The 19,436-nt window shown below is 35.8% G+C and overlaps 1 pseudogene; it reads right to left on the bottom strand.

Moving 5' to 3' along the window:
* Positions 1-1,302: 1,302 nt before the first annotated feature.
* The window catches only part of LOC100618793 (protein lifeguard 3-like), a 91,932-nt pseudogene continuing 73,798 nt past the window's right edge, over positions 1,303-19,436 (bottom strand).

Raw genomic sequence — 19,436 nt, 5'->3', positions numbered from 1 at the left:
CCAGTAGAATGAGTGAATGAGAAGATTTTATTCAAAGAGCCACAAAAAGTGTCTGAAACAGGCACTATGGAGCACTTGGAGCTTGCTCAGACACTGAATACACCAAGGATATCCATTGCATCCAGGGCCATTTCTAGACATTTTGACTTTTGTCTTACCACTGGACTTCATTGATTCTGGAAGAGAGAATAAGGGTGACTATTTCTATTTCTTACTTTTTTAGTTTCTAACATAGGATTTTATTGTATTTCCTGTAATAACTCTGTGTGGTGGTCAAAATTTCAGAAAGGTCATATACAAAACCCTATTTTTTGCCCTGGTGCTGACCCTGAGTGACCACACTGTCCCTTGAGCTCCTGGAGACTTCTCTCATAAGGTGCTTGATGTTAAAAAGCTTATCTAATAGCTCCCTACTCCCAGAGCAGGCAAAGCAGGTCCTGATGGGGGATTCAACTTTTAACATCCCTAATAGAAAGGAGAGTGAAGTGGGCAGTATTCCTAGAATTAGTGAATGGCATGAAAATCACCTCATTTCTAGGGATAGCTCTACTCCTCTTATTTGTTTGATCAAGGATAAATCATTTTACTTTTGGCCCTCAGTGTTTTCCATCATTACAGTGGGAACTTGGCCTAGAATAGCAGAATGATCTCTTCTAGATTTAAAATTCTTTGAGAAGAGTCCTAAGGAAAAAAAAACCAAACAAACAAACTTATAGGATGCTCTAGATAAAGAACAGATTAAGTAGCAGCAAAGACATGGGACCCAGAAAATGAATTAGAATTTCAATCCTTGCCAGCCCCACATATACCTACATTTGGATTACTGGCTTTACCTCTTCAGAAACTCCAAGCTAGATATCAACTGATCCCCATGTGGGATGAAAGGATGAGAACACGGACAGAAGGCAGTGACCCCATTCTCTAGTCCCATAGAGAAAATTCCAGGAAGGAAGGGCACTATGGAGAGCAGCTCAATATGGAATCCCCTGAAGAGAAAGGATGCTGCATTTCCTTAAAATCATATATGAACCTTTTCTCCCTTTAGCTACCAAGACAGAATAATCTCATGATGTACCCCTCACAGGGAAGTAATGAAAGTTTTATAGAGGACATAAAAGAGAAAAAGCCATGGGTTCAGTCTTGGACAAGCCACGAGAGGGTCCTAATTGATCTCTAGCTTCTCCAGTCTCTCTCTATGAGCAGCCTCAAAGAGGATGACTCTCTGAGTTCTCACAAACAACAGGTGAAACCTTTTCTGGGAAAGTTACTGAGAGAAAAGGGGCATCGTGATGACTGGCCTAATTAGAAAGAAAGGAAAGAAGGAGCCTGGGTAAGAAGGGAAACCTCCTTAATTGTAGTCCCCCAGAAGCTGTAGTAGACAATATCTGCATAGAATTCCAGGGCACCTGCAATATACTCCTCTGGGCTGGGGGGGGGGTGCTTCCTGTTCCCCAGGATTAGTTGTGTGCCATATGCCTAAAACAGAGTAAAAGTGATAGCCTCAAGGGCAACATACAGTATATGAAATCTGAGTACATATATGAAAGCCAGCACAATAGCAGTGATAATTCCAGTCACTGTTAACACAGTTCCAAAAAGAATCCCACACATGATGTGAAATCCACCTTGGCCTGGATGCAGAATATGCTGACAGTAACGGAGATGTTGTCAGTGGTAATCATAGCCAGGATGACTGCTCTTGAGTTATACACGTTGGCTATTTAGTCAATCATGAAGCTCATTGCAAAAGTGAAAAAGGTCAATAAAATGAGGTTCCATGGGAAGCAGCACCTGGATTCCTGGAAGAAGACAAGAGTCAGACAGAAAGATAGCATATGAAGCTCAGTAAACAGCTATGTTTCACTTCACCAAGTTTTAAAAGGTTCTTCAAAGGTGAAAATAGCAATGATGGCAATTGTAATGAGCAACTGAGTTGAGATTATGATAGAAACCTTCTGATTGAAGCTGTGAAGCTTGTCCTCTGACTCTTCAGTCCCCAAACTGTTACTTATTACAGGTGCATCTTGCTAATAAACTTCACCTCTGCTAAAGTTCATAGGCATTGGATGAGTGGGAGGCATAGAATGAGAATCTCCAGTTAGGTGTCTAAAACCTGACTAGGGATAAACCAGGTAACCCTAAGGGTATTCCCCTGGGAGAGGAAGATGATAAAGGGATTTTCTGTATTCACGTGGAGGTGGAATGCTGGGATGCTATATAGCTACTCAAGATTGAGGGAGCCTCCTAGCCCCAAGGCTCTTAATCTTGGGAGCCATCAGCAGAGAAGACTGAATCAGTAGTTCTCAGAACTACCAGCCCAAAGGCAAAGAAGAAAGGCTGGAAAAATGTGCAAATGGATTAAGAAACAGTAAACCATAGAAAATTTCTAGGGGTCCAAAGAAGAGCCAGACACAGATTCAGTATGGGGCAGGGAGATCAAAGCACCCACATGCAAAACTTCAAAGAAAAATAGGAATTGGTCTCAAGTGCTAGAAAAGCTCAAAGAAGAATTCAAAAAATAAAGAAGAGAGGTGGAAAAAAATGGGGAAAAATAAATGAAAGTAATGCAAAATGAAAATAACTGCTTAAGAAGTAAAATTGATCAAGTGGAAAAAGAGGTATAAAAATGCAATAAAGAAAAGAGTTGCATTTAAAAGTAGAATTGACCAAATGGTAAAGGAGGATCAAAAGCTTATGGAAGAAAATCATACTTCAAAATTAGAATTAGTTGAGTAGAAACTAATGACTGCATGAGACATCAAGAAACAATAAAAAAAATCAAAAGAATGAAAATAGAAGAAAATATGAAATATCTTATTTTAAAAAATAAACTGACTTTAAAAATAGATTCAGGAGAAAAAAAATCAAAGAATCATTGTAAATGTCATTATAAAAAGTCTATACATCATATTACAAGAAATTATCAAAGAATAACTGCCCTGTTATCCTTGAACAGGAGGGTAAAGTGGAAATTGAAATCACAGTTCACCTCCTGCAATAAATCATCAAATGATAATTCTCAGAAATATTGTAGTCAAGTTCAAAAGCTCCTAGACCAAGGTGAAAATATTGCAAGAATCCAGAAAGAAATAATTCAAATATGATGGAGCACCAGTCAAGATTAAACAGGATCTGTTAGCTTCTAAATTGAAGGATCAGAAGGCTTAGGATATTTCTTGCATTTGCTAATTGGCTGTATTACCTGTAACACTGGCTTGTCATTCTTGCAAGGATGAAATAAAATAAACTTTGCTACATTAATGGCCTAATTCAAGATTTTTTTTTGAGTAGTTAGCTCTTCCTCTCACAAGACAAACTCAGGAATTATATGAACACAATTACAAACTTCTTTTTAGACAAATAAAGCTAGATCTAAATAATTTGAAAAACATTGATCATGGTTAGGGCAAACTAATATAGTAAAAATGACAACCCTACTCAAATTAAAGTACTCATTCAGAGTCATACCAAACTACCAAAACTATTTTAAAGAACCAGAAATAATAATAATAAAATTCATCTTGAAGAACAAAAGATCAAGAACATAAAGGGAACTAATGAAAAAATGTGAAGGATAGTGACTAAGCAGTAGCAGATCTTAAATTCTACTATAAAGCAATAATCATCAAAATAATCTGGTACTGGTTAAGAGATAGAATGGTAGATCAGTGGAATAGAGTAAGGGTAAATCACCTCAGCCATTTAGTGTTTGATAAACCAAAAGATATAATATTTGGGGATAAGAAGTCATTATTTTGACAAAAATTGCTGGGAAAATTAGAAAACAGCATGGCAAAAATTAGGTACAGATCTGTATCTCTAATCCTATATGAAGATAAGGTCAAAATGGGTATATGATTTAGAAATAAAGGGTGATATTTATAGTAAGTGAGGGGAACATAAAATAGTTTATCTGTCAGATCTATGGAGAAGAGAAGAATTTGTGACCAAACAAGTTAGAGAATATTGCTGTGATGTAAAATGAATAATTGTGACTATTAAATTAAAAAAGGTTTTATACAAAAAAAACGATGCAACCAAGATTAGCAAGGGTACAACTAACTGGGAGAAAATTTGTATAACAAAATTATCTCATAAAACTCTAATTTCTCAAATATATAAAGATCTAAATCAAATTTGTAATAATTCATTCTCCAATTGACAAATGTTCAAAGGCTATGAATAAGGAATATTCAGATGAAGAAATCAAAGCTATCAATAATCATATGCAAATTAAAACAATGTTCAGGTATGTGAATATTGAAATTAGTTATCTCCTAATTGTAACAATGAAAGTACTTAACTCTTTCTTTATTGGGAAGATTGAATTGTATTCCACAATCTATTTTTAGATTTTAATCCCCCAAAAGTGATAAATCAGTATTGTAAGTAGATTTACCCATTTAAACTACAAAAAAGGTGTTAAGTAACTACAAAAGGTGAACTAACCAAAAAAGGTGCTAACTAACCTAAAAGGCATAATCTAACCAAAGAAGGTATGAACTAAAGAGTGGGCAGTCCTGGAGAAAACTGTCTGCTTTGATTGGTAGATGTGAAATTTAGGGGAGGTGACACAAGAGAAAAAGATCTTTAAAAAGTGAATCAAAGGCCAGAAGAAGATTATTCAGTCATCTGATTTGAGGAGATCGAAGAGCTCTCTGACTCTGGGGAGAGACTGGAAGACAATCACTTGAGGAGCGATTGGAAGACAGACACCCAGACTTCTTTCCATTTAGAAGGTCACCTTTGGTGAGTGAAAGGCTGACTTAGTGATCCTGCCTTTCTTGGAGTTGTAAACTTCTGAGAAAAGGCCCATCGTCTTGAGACTCTTTTCCCTGATTAAGGCCTTAGTATTTCTACCTGGCTCAGAGGAAGCCAGAATTTCCTCTTTTCTCTCTTCCTTAATATCTTCCCTCTATTGTAAATAAACTACCATAAATTTCATTTACTTTAGTAATTCATTTTGGGACGTAGAAATTAAATCCCTGGTGACCACCAATTTAAACCACCAATTCAAATATTTAGTCCCAACCACAAATAAATTTAACAGGTACCACCTCACACCTATCAGATTGGCCCGTATGACAGAAAAGGAAAATGATAAATGTTGGAGGGATGGACTTAGTTACACTCAGCTATATAATGATCTCACATAATTCTAAGAGACTTATAACAAAGGATGCTTTCTACCTCTAGGGAAAGAACTGTTGTTGTTGGAATGCATATGAAAGCTTACACATTTTCACTTGTTTTATTTGGGTTTATATTATGGGGTTTTTGGTTTTATAAGATTACTCATATATCAAAATGAACCATATAGAAATATGCTTTGCAAGATAATAATTTATAATTAAGGTTGAAACATCCTCCAGCACTGGGAGGGTGAAGGAAATGGAGGGGTGGAGATAAGTTCAATCATATAACATAGGAAAACTTATGTGAAAATTTATTATTACATACAACTGGTAAAAAATTAAATTTATAATAAAAAAGATTGAGGGGACTTTAGCCTCAGACAATCTAGAATTATGCCCTAAGAACTATAAAATAATGCATTCCCTTTTATCTAGACTAGGTCTGTAGCCCAAAGAAATTTTAAAAGTGGAAAAGGCTCTTCTTGTACAAAAATATTTGTGTAATAAATGAAAATGCTAATACATTTATATACATATGTAAACAAATAAAAAATTTTAAAAAATGTTTACCTTCCAGTCCAGCTGTTTCCCTTGAGGGATCTTAACTATTACCTTGAGAATAACATACTAATTTCTCACTCTACACACCTTCTAATCTTGGTTATATTAGTTTTGTTTCTACAAAAGCTTTTTAATTTAATCAAAATTATTCACTTTACATCTCATAATATTCTCTATCTCATTTAGTCATAAATTCTTCTCTTTTCTAAATATCTGCTAGGTAAACTATTCTGTGTTCCCCTACTTTATTTATGATATAGCAATTTTGACCTTATATTGGTATAGGATGTGAGATATTGGACTATACCTAGTTTTTGTCATACTGTTTTCCAATTTTCACAGTAGTTTTTGTTAAAGAGAGAGTTATCATTACAAAAATCTGGGATCTTTGAGTTTATCAAACACTAGGTTCCTAAGGTCATTTGCCCCTGTATATTGTGTATCTAACCTATTCCATTGATCTATCATTCTATTACTTAGCCAGTACTAGATTGTTTTGATGACAGTTGCTTTATAGTATAGTTTGAGATCTGGTACTACTAGACCTCCTTTCTTAACTTTTTTTTTCTTTCATTCCCTTGATATTCTTGACCTTTTGTTCTTACAGATGAATTTTGCTATTATTTTTTCTAGTTCTATAAAATAACTAATTGGTAGTTTGATTGGCATGGCACTGAATAAAGTAATTTAGGTAAAATTGTCATTTTTATTATATGATAAGCAATTAATATTTTCCAGTTGTTAGATCTGACTTTATTTGTATAAAGTGTTTTTTCATTCTTTTGATTTTGTATTATTGTTTCTTTATGTTGCATGAAATCATTAGTTTCTAGTTGCCCAATTCTAATTTTTAAGAAATTATTTTCTTCTGTCACTTTTTTGAGCCTCCTTTTTCATATGGTCCATTTCTTCTTGAATTACTTTCATTTCTCTTCCCCATTTTTCCTCTGTCTCACTTAATTGATTTTTTGAAATCCTTTTTTGAGCTCTTTCTGAATATGGATCCAATTTGTATTTTTCTTTTCAACTTTGCATGTGTTTACTTTGCTTTCACTGTCCCCTTCCATGTCTGTGCCTTACTCTTTGTCTCTATAAAAATTCTATATAGTTTATTTCTTTTTTAAATGTCTTCTCATTTCCCCAGTCTTTTAAAAGATAGACTGTTGTCCAGGAGGTTAGGGAACCCTCTTAATCTTCAGTCCATCCTTGATGATACCCTTAGCCTTATTTCTAGGTTTCTGCAAGTTTCAGTTTTTCTAAAATGGTATTATGGCCTGTGGGCTGAGAGCTCTGAGAGCCACTTCCCACTGCTGATTCCATTACCCCCTGAGACTTCTGAGAGTTGAAATTCTAGCCTCAGGCTTCAGTGTAGACCTTTGGTCTCATTCTGGGCTTGATCACGTCAGACACACAGTAGATTACCTTGCTCTGGGGCTCTACTTTGAGCTTTTGGCAAGAGGACCAGGGGACCCAGCTTCTGGTCCATTGACTATCCCAAACTGGGATCTATGTCCTAACCATAAGCCCAGGCTGGGATTCCTATACTCTTTCTGGGTCCACACAGATCACTCTGCACAGCACATACTGCCCCAGGTAGTAATTCTGGACCTAACTGCAGGTTTGCTTGGAAAATTTAAGGGGTGTGAATTGGTTTGAACCTCTATTGGCCAAGGCAGTGTCTCAGAGTCTGAATGTTGACTTGGGCTCAGATTCAGAGCCTGACACAGAAGATGAAAGGGGAAGTGGCTTGCGAGCTTGCTCTTAGCTTGCTCCTTCCTCCTTCCTGAAGCCTCCTGCTATCTGCTCCTCTCTCATCCCAGTGCTCCTGATGTCCTCTGCCTATCTTTCAGGCTGTCTCTTCTTCAAAGTTGCTTCACTCTGTGTCCTTTTTCTTTCTTTCATTTCTGAATTCATTTTGTGGTGTCATTTTAAGATCAATTGGACAGGATTTTTATGGTGGTTTTGAGCTTTCCTAATTCTACTACCTGTCTTGACTCTGGAACCTGAAACTCCCTACATAATTTTATATGACTGAATCTTCCAGAATTAAAACATAATCCTAGGGTATCATGGGTCTGAAGCTTGGAATGGAAGTCATTAGATGGTAATGTTTTCCCCTTCAAAACATTAAACTCTAGCAAATATTTCTTCAGTCAATGATTGTTGATGTCACATAGGGCCTTATATAGATCCTACAAAGCTTACTTTGATCTTTGAAGTACTCCAATCACTTAAAAATAAATCATTCCATATTAGGATTAACACATGAGCATTTGATTTTCCCCAAAACAGAAATGATAACCTTGAGGTCATTTATCACATTATCACTTAAAGTTTGTGAGGAAAGACTAGATTGTCTCCTATAAGGGATGGTATAAAGCAGTGATGGTGAACCTTTTAGAGGCTAGGTGCCATGATCTTCCCCCTAACCTAGAAATCATGTGCCATACCTGCTCCCTGCCTGAGACTGAGTGCTGGTCAGCTTCCTGCCCCCCCCTCCCGGCCCCTTCTGACCCCCTTACCTCAAACAGGGGAGAAAGAAAGTGGTCCCATTGATCAGAGGGGCAGGTGAAGTGAAAAAAATGTCCAGAGGGTTAGGGTTAGGCTTAGAATAAATTTAGGATTAGGATTAGAAATATAGGATTTGGGTTAGGGAGGGAAGTGAACAGAGCACTCTGCTTCCCTCCAGCTCTGCTGCCTGTGACCCACTCATCTCATCCTCAACAGGGGAGGGATGTATAATTGAAAATCTGTTACCCTAAAAAAGAGCTACATTTCCTGGGAGCCCACTTACTTCCTGTATAGAGGGGATAAATATTGAATGGGCAGTCCTGCTCAATCTCATGGGCATGTAGCAAGCATGGTGACAGTGGTGAGTGGGGATTTTGAAATGGTTAATCAGCCATGGGGGAATGTGGTCTTTATTTTGTATCCCTTTTATTCCTTTTTTTCTGACTGATCATTTAATAAATCTCCTAAAATACAATATTTTATTTTTTATTATCGAGATCTAATTTTAACTTTTACAGAGAGTAAGTACTCCCATTGCCCTGCTGGATAGAAGTAGGGGTCAATTGAAAAAATGTCCTCATGCTAGTGGAGAGAGGGAAGGCAACAGTTTGCCCAAGTCCTCTAGTGTGTGTGTACCCACAGAGAGGACTCTGCATGCCCCTTTTGGCATGTATGCCATAGATTCATCATCATAGGTATAGAGGTACTTCTTGCTCATGCATAGGACTGAATAAATGGTTTTTGATGTCCTATCCTTCTTGTAGATAGTGTGTCTGACATCAACTTATATATTACTAAATTTGTATACTCCACAGAATTATAGGAAGTGGCTCATGATTCAAAACAAGGCACAATAGAAAGATTATTGGAATTCAGGGTTAAGGATATCTGATATTCAATCCTGCATTAAATACTAGGTAAGTAAACCTGGACAACTTAAGCTTTCTAATCTCAATTTCCCCTTCTATTAAAAAATATAGGAAATAATGTCATCTGCTTCAGAGCATATTGTGAAGATTAAAAGACATAATTTATAGGGCAAATATTTGAATTCTATTAAAATGCTATTTTGTTGTCATCAACATTGCTATTGTTGTTTGTGTTCTTTCTACTAATCAACTTTCTCAAGTTCACTATGTTACAGTAGACATTCTTTTAAGGTAAAAGTGATAAATATCCAAGAATCATATAGTTACTGTTTGAATAGCATTTGAATTCAGGTGTTCCTGACTCCAAGCCTGAGACTCTATGCATTCTACTATGCTGTCCCTATTCACCTTCACATGAACATGATACGGTCTGTTACTTTGCAGCATTTTGGGCTGATTTGTTTCTATTTCAGAAAATTCTTATTCCCAGAAAAAACAAGCAAGTAGACAGAGATAGTTTTAATGTCCACATTTTAAACCTATTGTATCAGAAATATTGTATTAATAATCACAAAGGTTTAATGTATAATCATTAAATAAACTCTTCAGGAATGTAATAGAGAAATGATGCATTGTTTTGAACACTTTAAGATCATTGTTTAGTTGATATAATTTTCTTTAATAGCAAGAATTTATTGCTATTGCATATTATTATCATTATTAAAGTACGTTGAGTTTCCAGATATCCCGGGAACAGCATTTAGAAAGTGAAACAAAGAACTCTGGAAGTTGTGAGGGAGCAGATGCGGTCTCCACTGAACACAATGAATGCCATAGTTTTCCTAGTCACTTCTCTGGACTAATTATGGTCATTTATGTATCAGTGTTGGTAGAATTCCTCATTGCTTTGGAAAGAGCTAACTCGGGTGATTTTCCAGGGCAGGCTGATGCTTGCCTTAGCAGGAGGTGGCATTCACTCAGAATAATGTTCTTAAGGAAAAAAAGGCTTTAAGAACTAGATATGCAGAAACTAGAATATTATTTTGATTAATTGGTTAATTGAAGTGCTGCTACCACTGTCCTTAAAATTAGAATAAAAGTAATGGCCAACATGGAGTCAGCAAAAATAAAAAAAAGTACTTGGACTCCAACTGAGAAGTTTATAGGATTTTGAGGTTTTTATATAAAACATTGTCCACCAGCAGGGAAGGCAGTTTACCTTAATAAGGTAATAAATATTTTTGAAGAAACATCTCTGTGCCTTACAATAATACCTGATATTAAAATCTAATGCTGGTTCCAATAATGTCCTGAATAATCCAGAAATATACCCTTATCTCCACCTTGGCAGATCATCTTTGTCTTTGTAGAAGTGCTGGAATTAAAGGCTTCCCTCAAAACCATTTCTGTTGGCCAAGACTGGGTAAGGAGTTGCTGAACCACATAGAAAATTCAGAAGATTTTAGCAAAAGAAAAAAAAAAAGGCAGGTTACTAGTGAGCCATATTGTTTTGTCTTAAAGGGTAACTTCTCTCTCAAAATCAATAGAATGGAATTCATTTCCAGGTACAAAGCATTAAGATTTGAAGACTTGCAATGAAAAGACAACATAAAAAAGTGTCATAAACTGACATTTGTTCAATGACATAATGCATTTCTTCTGTGAAGGTATAAGGAAAAGAAAGTTCAGTTTATCTTTCCAGTTGCAAAGGCTACCCAGTAGCAAATGTGTACACATCATATTTCGAGAAAACTTATCAAGCGTGTCAGGTTATACACCTCAAAGTTTGTACTTCCTTTTTGTGTCAGAGGTGAGTGATGCTTCCTTCTTTAATCTTCATCTAGGTTATGAGTGAATGGTGTCAGACTTTGGCTTCCATGAAAATGTTCACATAGAAGCTGTCGCATCAAGAGGATAATATGCTGACTACGGTATTGTAATGTCCCTGAGGAACCCTGAGAACTTAATGGTTAAGTAGATTCACCTCCCTACTTAGAAATAAGATTCACAATTGCTACAAGGACATAGAAATAGACAAAGAAATCAAATCCTCAGAATATAAAGAACTATTTGTAATATAGGGCAAGAGCCATCTATTAATCAACAAACTCTAATTAAGCACCTACTATGTTTTAGTTCTTGTGCTGGGATTAGAAATGCAATAAATGAAATATTCCCAAGTTACTTACATTCTAATGGAGAAAATAACAAATACACACACATATTCCAAATATATATATATATATATATTCATACATATAAAAGATTATATATATATATAGAATAAACTCAAAACAACTAAATACAAGGTACTTTGAATTACATAGGTGTTTAAGCATTTTTTTTTAATTTTCAATAGCTCAGGTACTCTATCCATAACTCTGTTCTTATTAACATCCTGTAGAAGAAAGTCTAAAGGACCATAGCCATTCACTTAGTTTATCCTGACTGTGTCCTAGCACACCTAAATATCTGAAAAGAAAGTGGTGATGCCCATTTTGCAAGGTTAATGCAGCACCATTTTTGAGATATAAGTGAATTTTGGACATATATAGTACACTCTGTATACATGATTATTAAGAACTATTTTGAAATTCTGTGTCTACTATTTATTATCGCTTTTCTGCATTGATTTAGTGATGACTTAATGAAATTTTCAGTTAGTCCAGGGCATATGGGGACATCTTATAATTTGTGTAAATAAGTCAGAATTCAAAATGATCTTGAGCATTGAAACTCTCAGTTGAATCAAATAATATGAAATCTAAGAGGAACAAATGTATTCTTAGTTGGAAAAAATGAAGGGTAGAGCTAAGATGGCAGAGTACAGGCAGCAACCCAGCTGAACCCTCCAATATTCCTTCCAAGTGACTAAAATAACTACTCAAATAAAGTATTGGATTGGCTGAGCCACAAAAGGTCACAGCAAGATACTATTCCCGTCTAAGACATTCTAGGAGGTTAGTAAAACATGGTGGTGATAAAGGCATAGGTGTGGCCTAGCACACAATGAAACAGTATCAGTGATGGAATTTGGAGGGAGCTACAACAACAATGGAAGCATAAGCAGATTTGAGAACTTTCAGCCCAGAGAAAGTAAGGTGGATCAGACAATTGGTCAGAGATTACAAAGGACTCTTGGCAGCACTGAGTACAAATAGAGCTGAGTGGAGCATGTTTCTCATGAGTCACCAGGGAGCAGAGGTGCTGGTCACAGTTCCAGGGCCAAGAAAACTATTAGTGTTTGTGTTTTCAGGGGAGCAAGGGCTCTTTCTTGGTAAAAACCAGAGTATAGACCAAGAAAAACATGATTACACCTCTCTTTGGATCACATTACTTTTCCAGATAGGAAATTTGGGACCCCAGAGCTAACTCTGAAAAGAGTAGAATAAAATGCCTGAAACTTGGAACAGAACCTCTCCATTTCCAGGTAAGCCAAATAAAACTTTATCACAACGTTTAAAGTCAAGAAATAGTCTAGAAAAATGAGCAAATCCCAAAAAAGAATTGGACCACAAAAATGAATTATGGTAGAGGGAAAACCAACACACAAACTTGGGAAGAAGTAAGAGGATTTAGAAGTCAAAATTTAAAAAGAAAAAATATTTTATAAATCAATAAATAACTCTTTTTTAAAAAGGAAAAGAAAATATTCTGATATGTACTATGGTAATTTTAGTTAGCTACATCAAAAAATTTTTGATCTTATCATTCATCTATTTTTCCAGGGTTTTGCTCATTGTATTTTGTCATACTCTAATTAGACATTTTTCTCAAACACTGTAGGTAGACATATTCATCAAATATTGATTCCGACTTTGTTCTACTAACTTTTGCTTAACGTTGAACTTCTGTGTTTTGACTTATCTAAACTTTTTCTTAGTGTTTCCTGCTTTGCTTTGTTTATTTGTTGTTTAGTTTTAGTTCAAAATCAGTGTAAGAAAACACTGATCACTTACATTTATCTATAATTTTTAAGCCTGTCTTGTCATGTGGATGGAAAAAGATACATTTATTAATGAATTATATTCATGTTCTACTAAATAATACAGTATGGTATAAATTATGAAATATATAAAAACATTTTAAAAATCTATTTATTCATATTTATCAATTTAGCTAGCCAAGCAGGTGAATTTATTTGGGGGTTACTTTTTTCACTGAAAGATACACATTACACTAGTCAAATAACAGGTTACAATTGTCAGTGAAAGTAAATTATTTTCAGCCAGAGTCATATTTCATTGTATATAGATATTTAACATAATCAATGCAAAAACAAGCAAAAATGAATTGATTCAGATTTCATTTCATCATGAAATGTTCAAGACAAATCCATACCTATTTCTTTTCATGGTTCTGTCTAATGGATTTATTGTTGTCATTCCTTAATTTCCTATCCATGTTTGAAAATTAATAATTGTACACATGTCAAAGCTGGAGGAATAACCAATAAGACCAAATTCACTGCAACGGAGTGCAATAAGGGAAATCATATTTAATATGGGCTGAATAAAGGTAAACTGAAGTTACATTATGAATTATTTAAAATAACACATATACTTAATTTTTAAGATAATAGAGAGGGGCATTGGTAAAGGAGTAAGAACAATATGGTCAGACTACACTATGTAAAAATAACTGGAAGCTAAGGAGAGGATGGATTAGAATAGGAAGACATGAGGCAAGAAAATTATTCATATGAGTATTTCAATATTCCAAGTGAGAGGAGAAGTCTTTATGAAATTGGTAGTTGTATGAATGGAGAAGATATGTGTACAAGAAATGTTGTCAGGGTAGTAATTACAAAATTGACAATAGATGAGATATGAGGGAGGATGTGAGAGTGAAGAGTTGAAAATGACATGGAGCTTGCAAACCTGGAAGAGAGATATCCTCAATAATAGCAAAGTTATTAATAGGGCAAATATTTATTTTTCTTTTTTGTTTTTATTTTTTTTAATTCTGTTCTAGACATGTTAAATTTGAGAAGCCTGAAAGACATAATTCAAGATGTTCAAAAGGATGTTGGTGATAAGGTGGTATGAATCCAGAAATTGAGACATATGTGTATTTACATATCACATACATTGTTATTCATCCTTCATTTTTCAAGGAGACCAGTGCCATCATGTTAGTGTGTAATGGATGATGTATTGACTTGCATGTAAATTGCATAGAGGTGAAGCAGAGTTATGTGATGTTGTCAGTCTTACTCTCTCTTCCAGGCATTGAAATCCAGTGGTAAGACAAAAGTCAAGATAAATTTCAATTTCCACAGGATGCAGTCGATGGCCTTAAAGACTTCAATGTGGAACAAACTCTAAGTGCTCCACAATGTCTGCTTCAGCTACCTTCTTGGCCATTAGAAAAAATTGTTCTCATCTGCTCATTCTGCACAGAAAAATTTTCATATGCTAGGGGTAGAAATCTCCCTAGCATACCAATAGGTTTGAGATCTATCAGTTAGTTTCAACCTAGTTTTAATTTTTTTTTAATATTTTATTTGATCATTTCCCAGCATTATTCATTAAAGACATAGATCATTTTCTTTTCCTCCCCCTACCCCCATAGCCGACGCGTAAATCCACTGGGCATTACATGTTTTCTTGATTTGAACCCATTGCTATGTTGATAATATTTCCATTAGAGTGTTCATTTAGAGTCTCTCCTCTGTTATGTCCCCTCAACCCCTGTATTCAGGCAGTTGCTTTTCCTCGGTGTTTCTACTCCCACAGTTTATCCTCTGCTTATGAATGGTGTTTTTTTTTTCTCCTAGATCCCTGCAAATTGTTCAGGGACATTACACCGCCACTAATGGAGAAGTCCATTACGTTCGATTATACCATAGTGTATTAGTCTCTGTGTACAATATTCTCCTGGTTCTGCTCCTCTCGCTCTGCATCATTTCCTGGAGGTTGTTCCAGTCTCCATGGAACTCCTCCACTTTATTATTCCTTTTAGCACAATAGTATTCCATCACCAACATATACCACAATTTGCTCAGCCATTCCCCAATTGATGGGCATCCCCTCGTTTTCCAGTTTTGGGCCACCACAAAGAGCGCAGCTATGAATATTTTTGTACAAGTCTTTGTGTCCATTATCTCTTTGGGGTACAGACCCAGCAGTGCTATGGCTGGATCAAAGGGTAGATATTCTTTTGTCGCCCTTTGGGCATAGTTCCAAATTGCCCTCCAGAATGGTTGGATCAGTTTACAACTCCACCAGCAATGAATCAATGTCCCTACTTTTCCACATCCCCTCCAGCATTCATTACTTTCCTTTGCTATCATGTTAGCCAATCTGCTAGGTGTGAGGTGATACCTCAGAGTTGTTTTGATTTGCATCTCTCTGATTATCAGAGATTTAGAACACTTCTTCATGTGCTTATTAATAGTTTTGATTTCTTTATCTGAAAACTGCCTATCCATGTCCCTTGCCCATTTATCAATTGGAGAATGGCTTGATGTTTTGTACAGTTGATTTAGCTCTTTATAAATTTGAGTAATTAAACCTTTGCAGAGGTTTCTATGAAGATTTTTCCCAGTTTGTTGTTTCCCTTCTGATTTTAGTTACATTGGTTTTGTTTGTGCAAAAGCTTTTTAATTTGATGTAGTCAAAATTATTTATTTTACATTTTGTGATTCTCTCTATGTCTTGCTTGGTTTTAAAGTCTTTCCCCTCCCAAAGGTCTGACATGTATACTATTCTGTGTTTACCCAATTTACTTATGGTTTCCTTCTTTATGTTTAAGTCACTCACCCATTTTGAATTTATCTTGGTGTAGGGTGTGAGGTGTTGATCTATTCCTAGTCTCTCCCAAACTGTCTTCCAATTTTCCCAGCAGTTTTTATCGAATAGTGGATTTTTGTCCCAAAAGCTGGGATCTTTGGGTTTATCATATATTGTCTTGCTGAGGTCGCTTTCCCCCAGTCTATTCCACTGATCTTCCTTTCTGTCTCTTAGCCAGTACCAAATTGTTTTGATGACTGCTGCTTTGTAATATAGTTTAAGGTCAGGGACTGCAAGGCCCCCATCATATGTTTTTTTTTTCATTATTTCCCTGGATATCCTTGATCTTTTGTTGTTCCAAATGAATTTTGTTATGGTTTTTTTCTAAATCAGTGAAGAAGTATTTTGGTAGTTCAATGGGTATGGCACTAAATAGATAAATAAGTTTGTGTAGGATGGTCATTTTTATTATGTTGGCTCGTCCTATCCATGAGCAGTTAATGTTTTTCCAATTGCTCAAGTCTAGTTTTAGTTGTGTGGAGAGTGTTTTGTAGTTGGGTTCATATAGTTCCTGTGTTTGTCTCGGGAGGTAGATTCCTAGGTATTTTATTTTGTCTAAGGTGTTTTTGAATAGGATTTCTCTTTCTAGTTTTTGCTGCTGGGCTGTGTTGGAGATATATAGAAAAGCTGATGACTTAGGTGGGTTTATTTTGTATCCTGCAACTTTGCTAAAGTTGTTGATTATTTCAATTAGCTTTTTGGTTGAATCTCTAGGATTCTTTAAGTACACCATCATGTCATCTGCAAAGAGTGATAACTTGGTCTCCTCCTTGCCTATTTGGTGCCTTCAATTTCTTTTTCTTCTCTAATTGCTACTGCTAGTGTTTCTAGTACAATGTCAAATAGTAGAGGTGATAATGGGCATCCTTGTTTCACTCCTGATCTTATTGGGAATGCGTCTAGTTTATCCCCATTGCAGATGATATTAGCTGATGGTTTTAGATATATACTGTTTATTATTTTTAGGAATGACCCTTCTATTCCTATGCTTTCTAGTGTTTTTAATAGGAATGGGTATTGTATTTTATCAAATGCTTTTTCTGCGTCTATTGAGATAATCATGTGGTTCTTGTTGGTTTGCTTGTTGATGTGGTTCTTGTTGGTTTCCTTGTTGATGTGGTCAATTATGTGGATGGTTTTCTAGTTTTAGCTTTTTGCTGAGATGATTTTACTGTGCTTGCAGCCATCAGACCATGACACCTTGACAGAGTCACACGTGGTAGCTGGGGAGACCACAGAGTAGTCCTTGGCGAGATGTGATTGCCCACCCAATCCCCCTTTACATGACCTCTTTCATCAATTCCCATTACCTATGAATTGGCATGATTATTATTCCCCCTAGTCTCAAAAGAAATAATACAAGAGCAAAACACCTGTACCCTAATTCCCCAAAACATCACCAAAAAGAAAAGACCCTTAAACCCAAACCCATAAAGACTATCATGGGTTAATTTTTATTTAGGTACATAATTCCCAGCAAAACCACAGCTACAGGTCAAGCCCAAAACTTTCTCATGAAGCCAGCACACAAATCAATCATAGAGGCCCACACAATAAGTACAAGTACATCAAATGTCAATATGCTTCAGTGACTCAACTTCACAAACCAGTAATTTGTCAGTGGGAAACTCCCTAGTAAGAACCCTGAGAAATGACCAGTCTAAATTTGAATTGTGTTCCCATTACCCCTCAACCTCAATGATATGATTGTTTAATTGTCTTTTAAGAACTGTTGCTTAATTGTTCCATTTTATTAAAAGCAATAAGTAATTTTCCTTGATTGCTTGTAAACTCAGAACTTCTCACAGGGTAATGAGAAAATTAAGCCACCTGTGATGAAATCATTTATCTTGTATTCCATCTGTAATCACAATACAAAAATATAGAATGTTAATCAAGTGATTTGTTAAAAGTAAATGTATCACTTTTCCAATTATCTCTCTTTGAACATGTGTGTTACATAATATATTTGAGTGCCAAGAAAATGGGTATAAAAATAAAAACCAAGCCTGGGAATGGCGTAGCAGCTGGCAGATGCAAAGCAGTCCCATGGCCGTAATTATTGATCTGTCTTCTGTTTGTTATTTATTTTGACTGATCGTTCGCCACCTGTTGGGAACCCTGGAGCCGCGAGTGAGACTGGACCCTGACCGCGGCACTTCTGGAACTTCTTGAACTAGAGGTAAGATAGACAGGTGGAAACCGAAGGTGGATGAGGAGACCTAAAAAGCATTCTGAAAGTCTTCATACCATGCATGCTAGACCTCTCTGAACATCTTATACAACTTTCCACATAAATGATAGATTAATCAATTGATATAGAAATCATCTATGTAGAAGTGATAATTGAATCCATGGAGGCTGATAATATATCAAAGTAGAGAGTATAGATGAAAATGAGAAGAGGGCTTACTCTAGATCCTTAGGGACATAACATCTAAGATTCATGGACATTACCTTGAGGAAGAAGATCCAACAAAGTATATTGGAAAAGAGCTATTAAACATAAGACTACTGACTTTGGTGAAATTAATTTCTATTCAATGACAACTCTAGAAATCAGCCTGCAGAGAGGGATTAGGAGTGAATGAATGAGAAGTCAATGAATGCACTTGCTGCAAGTGACTTCAGCAACAGCTTTCTCAAGAAGTTACGAAAAATTAGAGGAATTGATATATAAGATTAGAGGATTTTGCTAGGATTATTAGAGATAAATTTGTTTATTTTGTTTTGGGAAGAAAGAGATATGGATCTGTAGAGAAGGCACCAGGAAAAATGGAGAGATTGAACATTAGAGAAGTGACTGGCAAATGAGGAATCTGCTGGAGAAGATTAGAATTCATGGAATCAAGGGTTCATGTAGAGGGGTTTGCAGTGGCAAGGATAATTTTCTCTTTATTCTAAATGGGAGTAAAGGAAAAAAAAATTGGTTGGTGATTATACTCCAAATGCAAATAACTGTTTGTGTCTCCATTCCACCCCTGCCTAAACTGATGACTTTCTGGATATTTTCTAGCATGCTTGCCACAGATATCTCTTCACCCTAGAAATTTACTTTGATCTAGACTTTTCTAATACAGAGCTGTGGTTCTTGGAAATAACTGCAATATTCCTGACCATAAGAAAAGGCCACTGTGCCAAGAATCCTTTATTTTATCAAAGTTACATTCTGATTTATATTCCAAATATTTGGCAGTATATCTCTTCTGGGCAGAAGTTTCCCACATTGTACAATCCTAAAAAACCTTCTCCCCTCTTTATTGAAACTCTATATAAACTTGATTTTAATTAGTTATTAATTATCTAGTCAAATTATCAGAGATATAGACCAGAGACAGAGGTGTAATTTGAATACTGTTTTCTATAAGAGAGAAAACAACCAGAGAATGTTTTTTTGTAGGCTCTTTAAGGAGAATCATTGGAACTAGCACTAAGGGCTTTTAAAGAAACCAGCAGAAAGAAAATTGGCATGTTGGGAAGGCAGCTACAGAACTCTTGGACTGTCTCTTAAACTCCCTCTCTGAAGCAGGTTGCTGGGGTTTTTTCTCTGTGACTATCTGTTAGTG

The sequence above is a fragment of the Monodelphis domestica genome, chromosome 2 (assembly GCF_027887165.1).
Source record: "Monodelphis domestica isolate mMonDom1 chromosome 2, mMonDom1.pri, whole genome shotgun sequence".
NCBI classification, from domain to species: domain Eukaryota; kingdom Metazoa; phylum Chordata; class Mammalia; order Didelphimorphia; family Didelphidae; genus Monodelphis; species Monodelphis domestica.
Note: the sequence above shows the minus strand (reverse complement) of the source record. Positions and strands in the feature narration are given on the sequence as shown.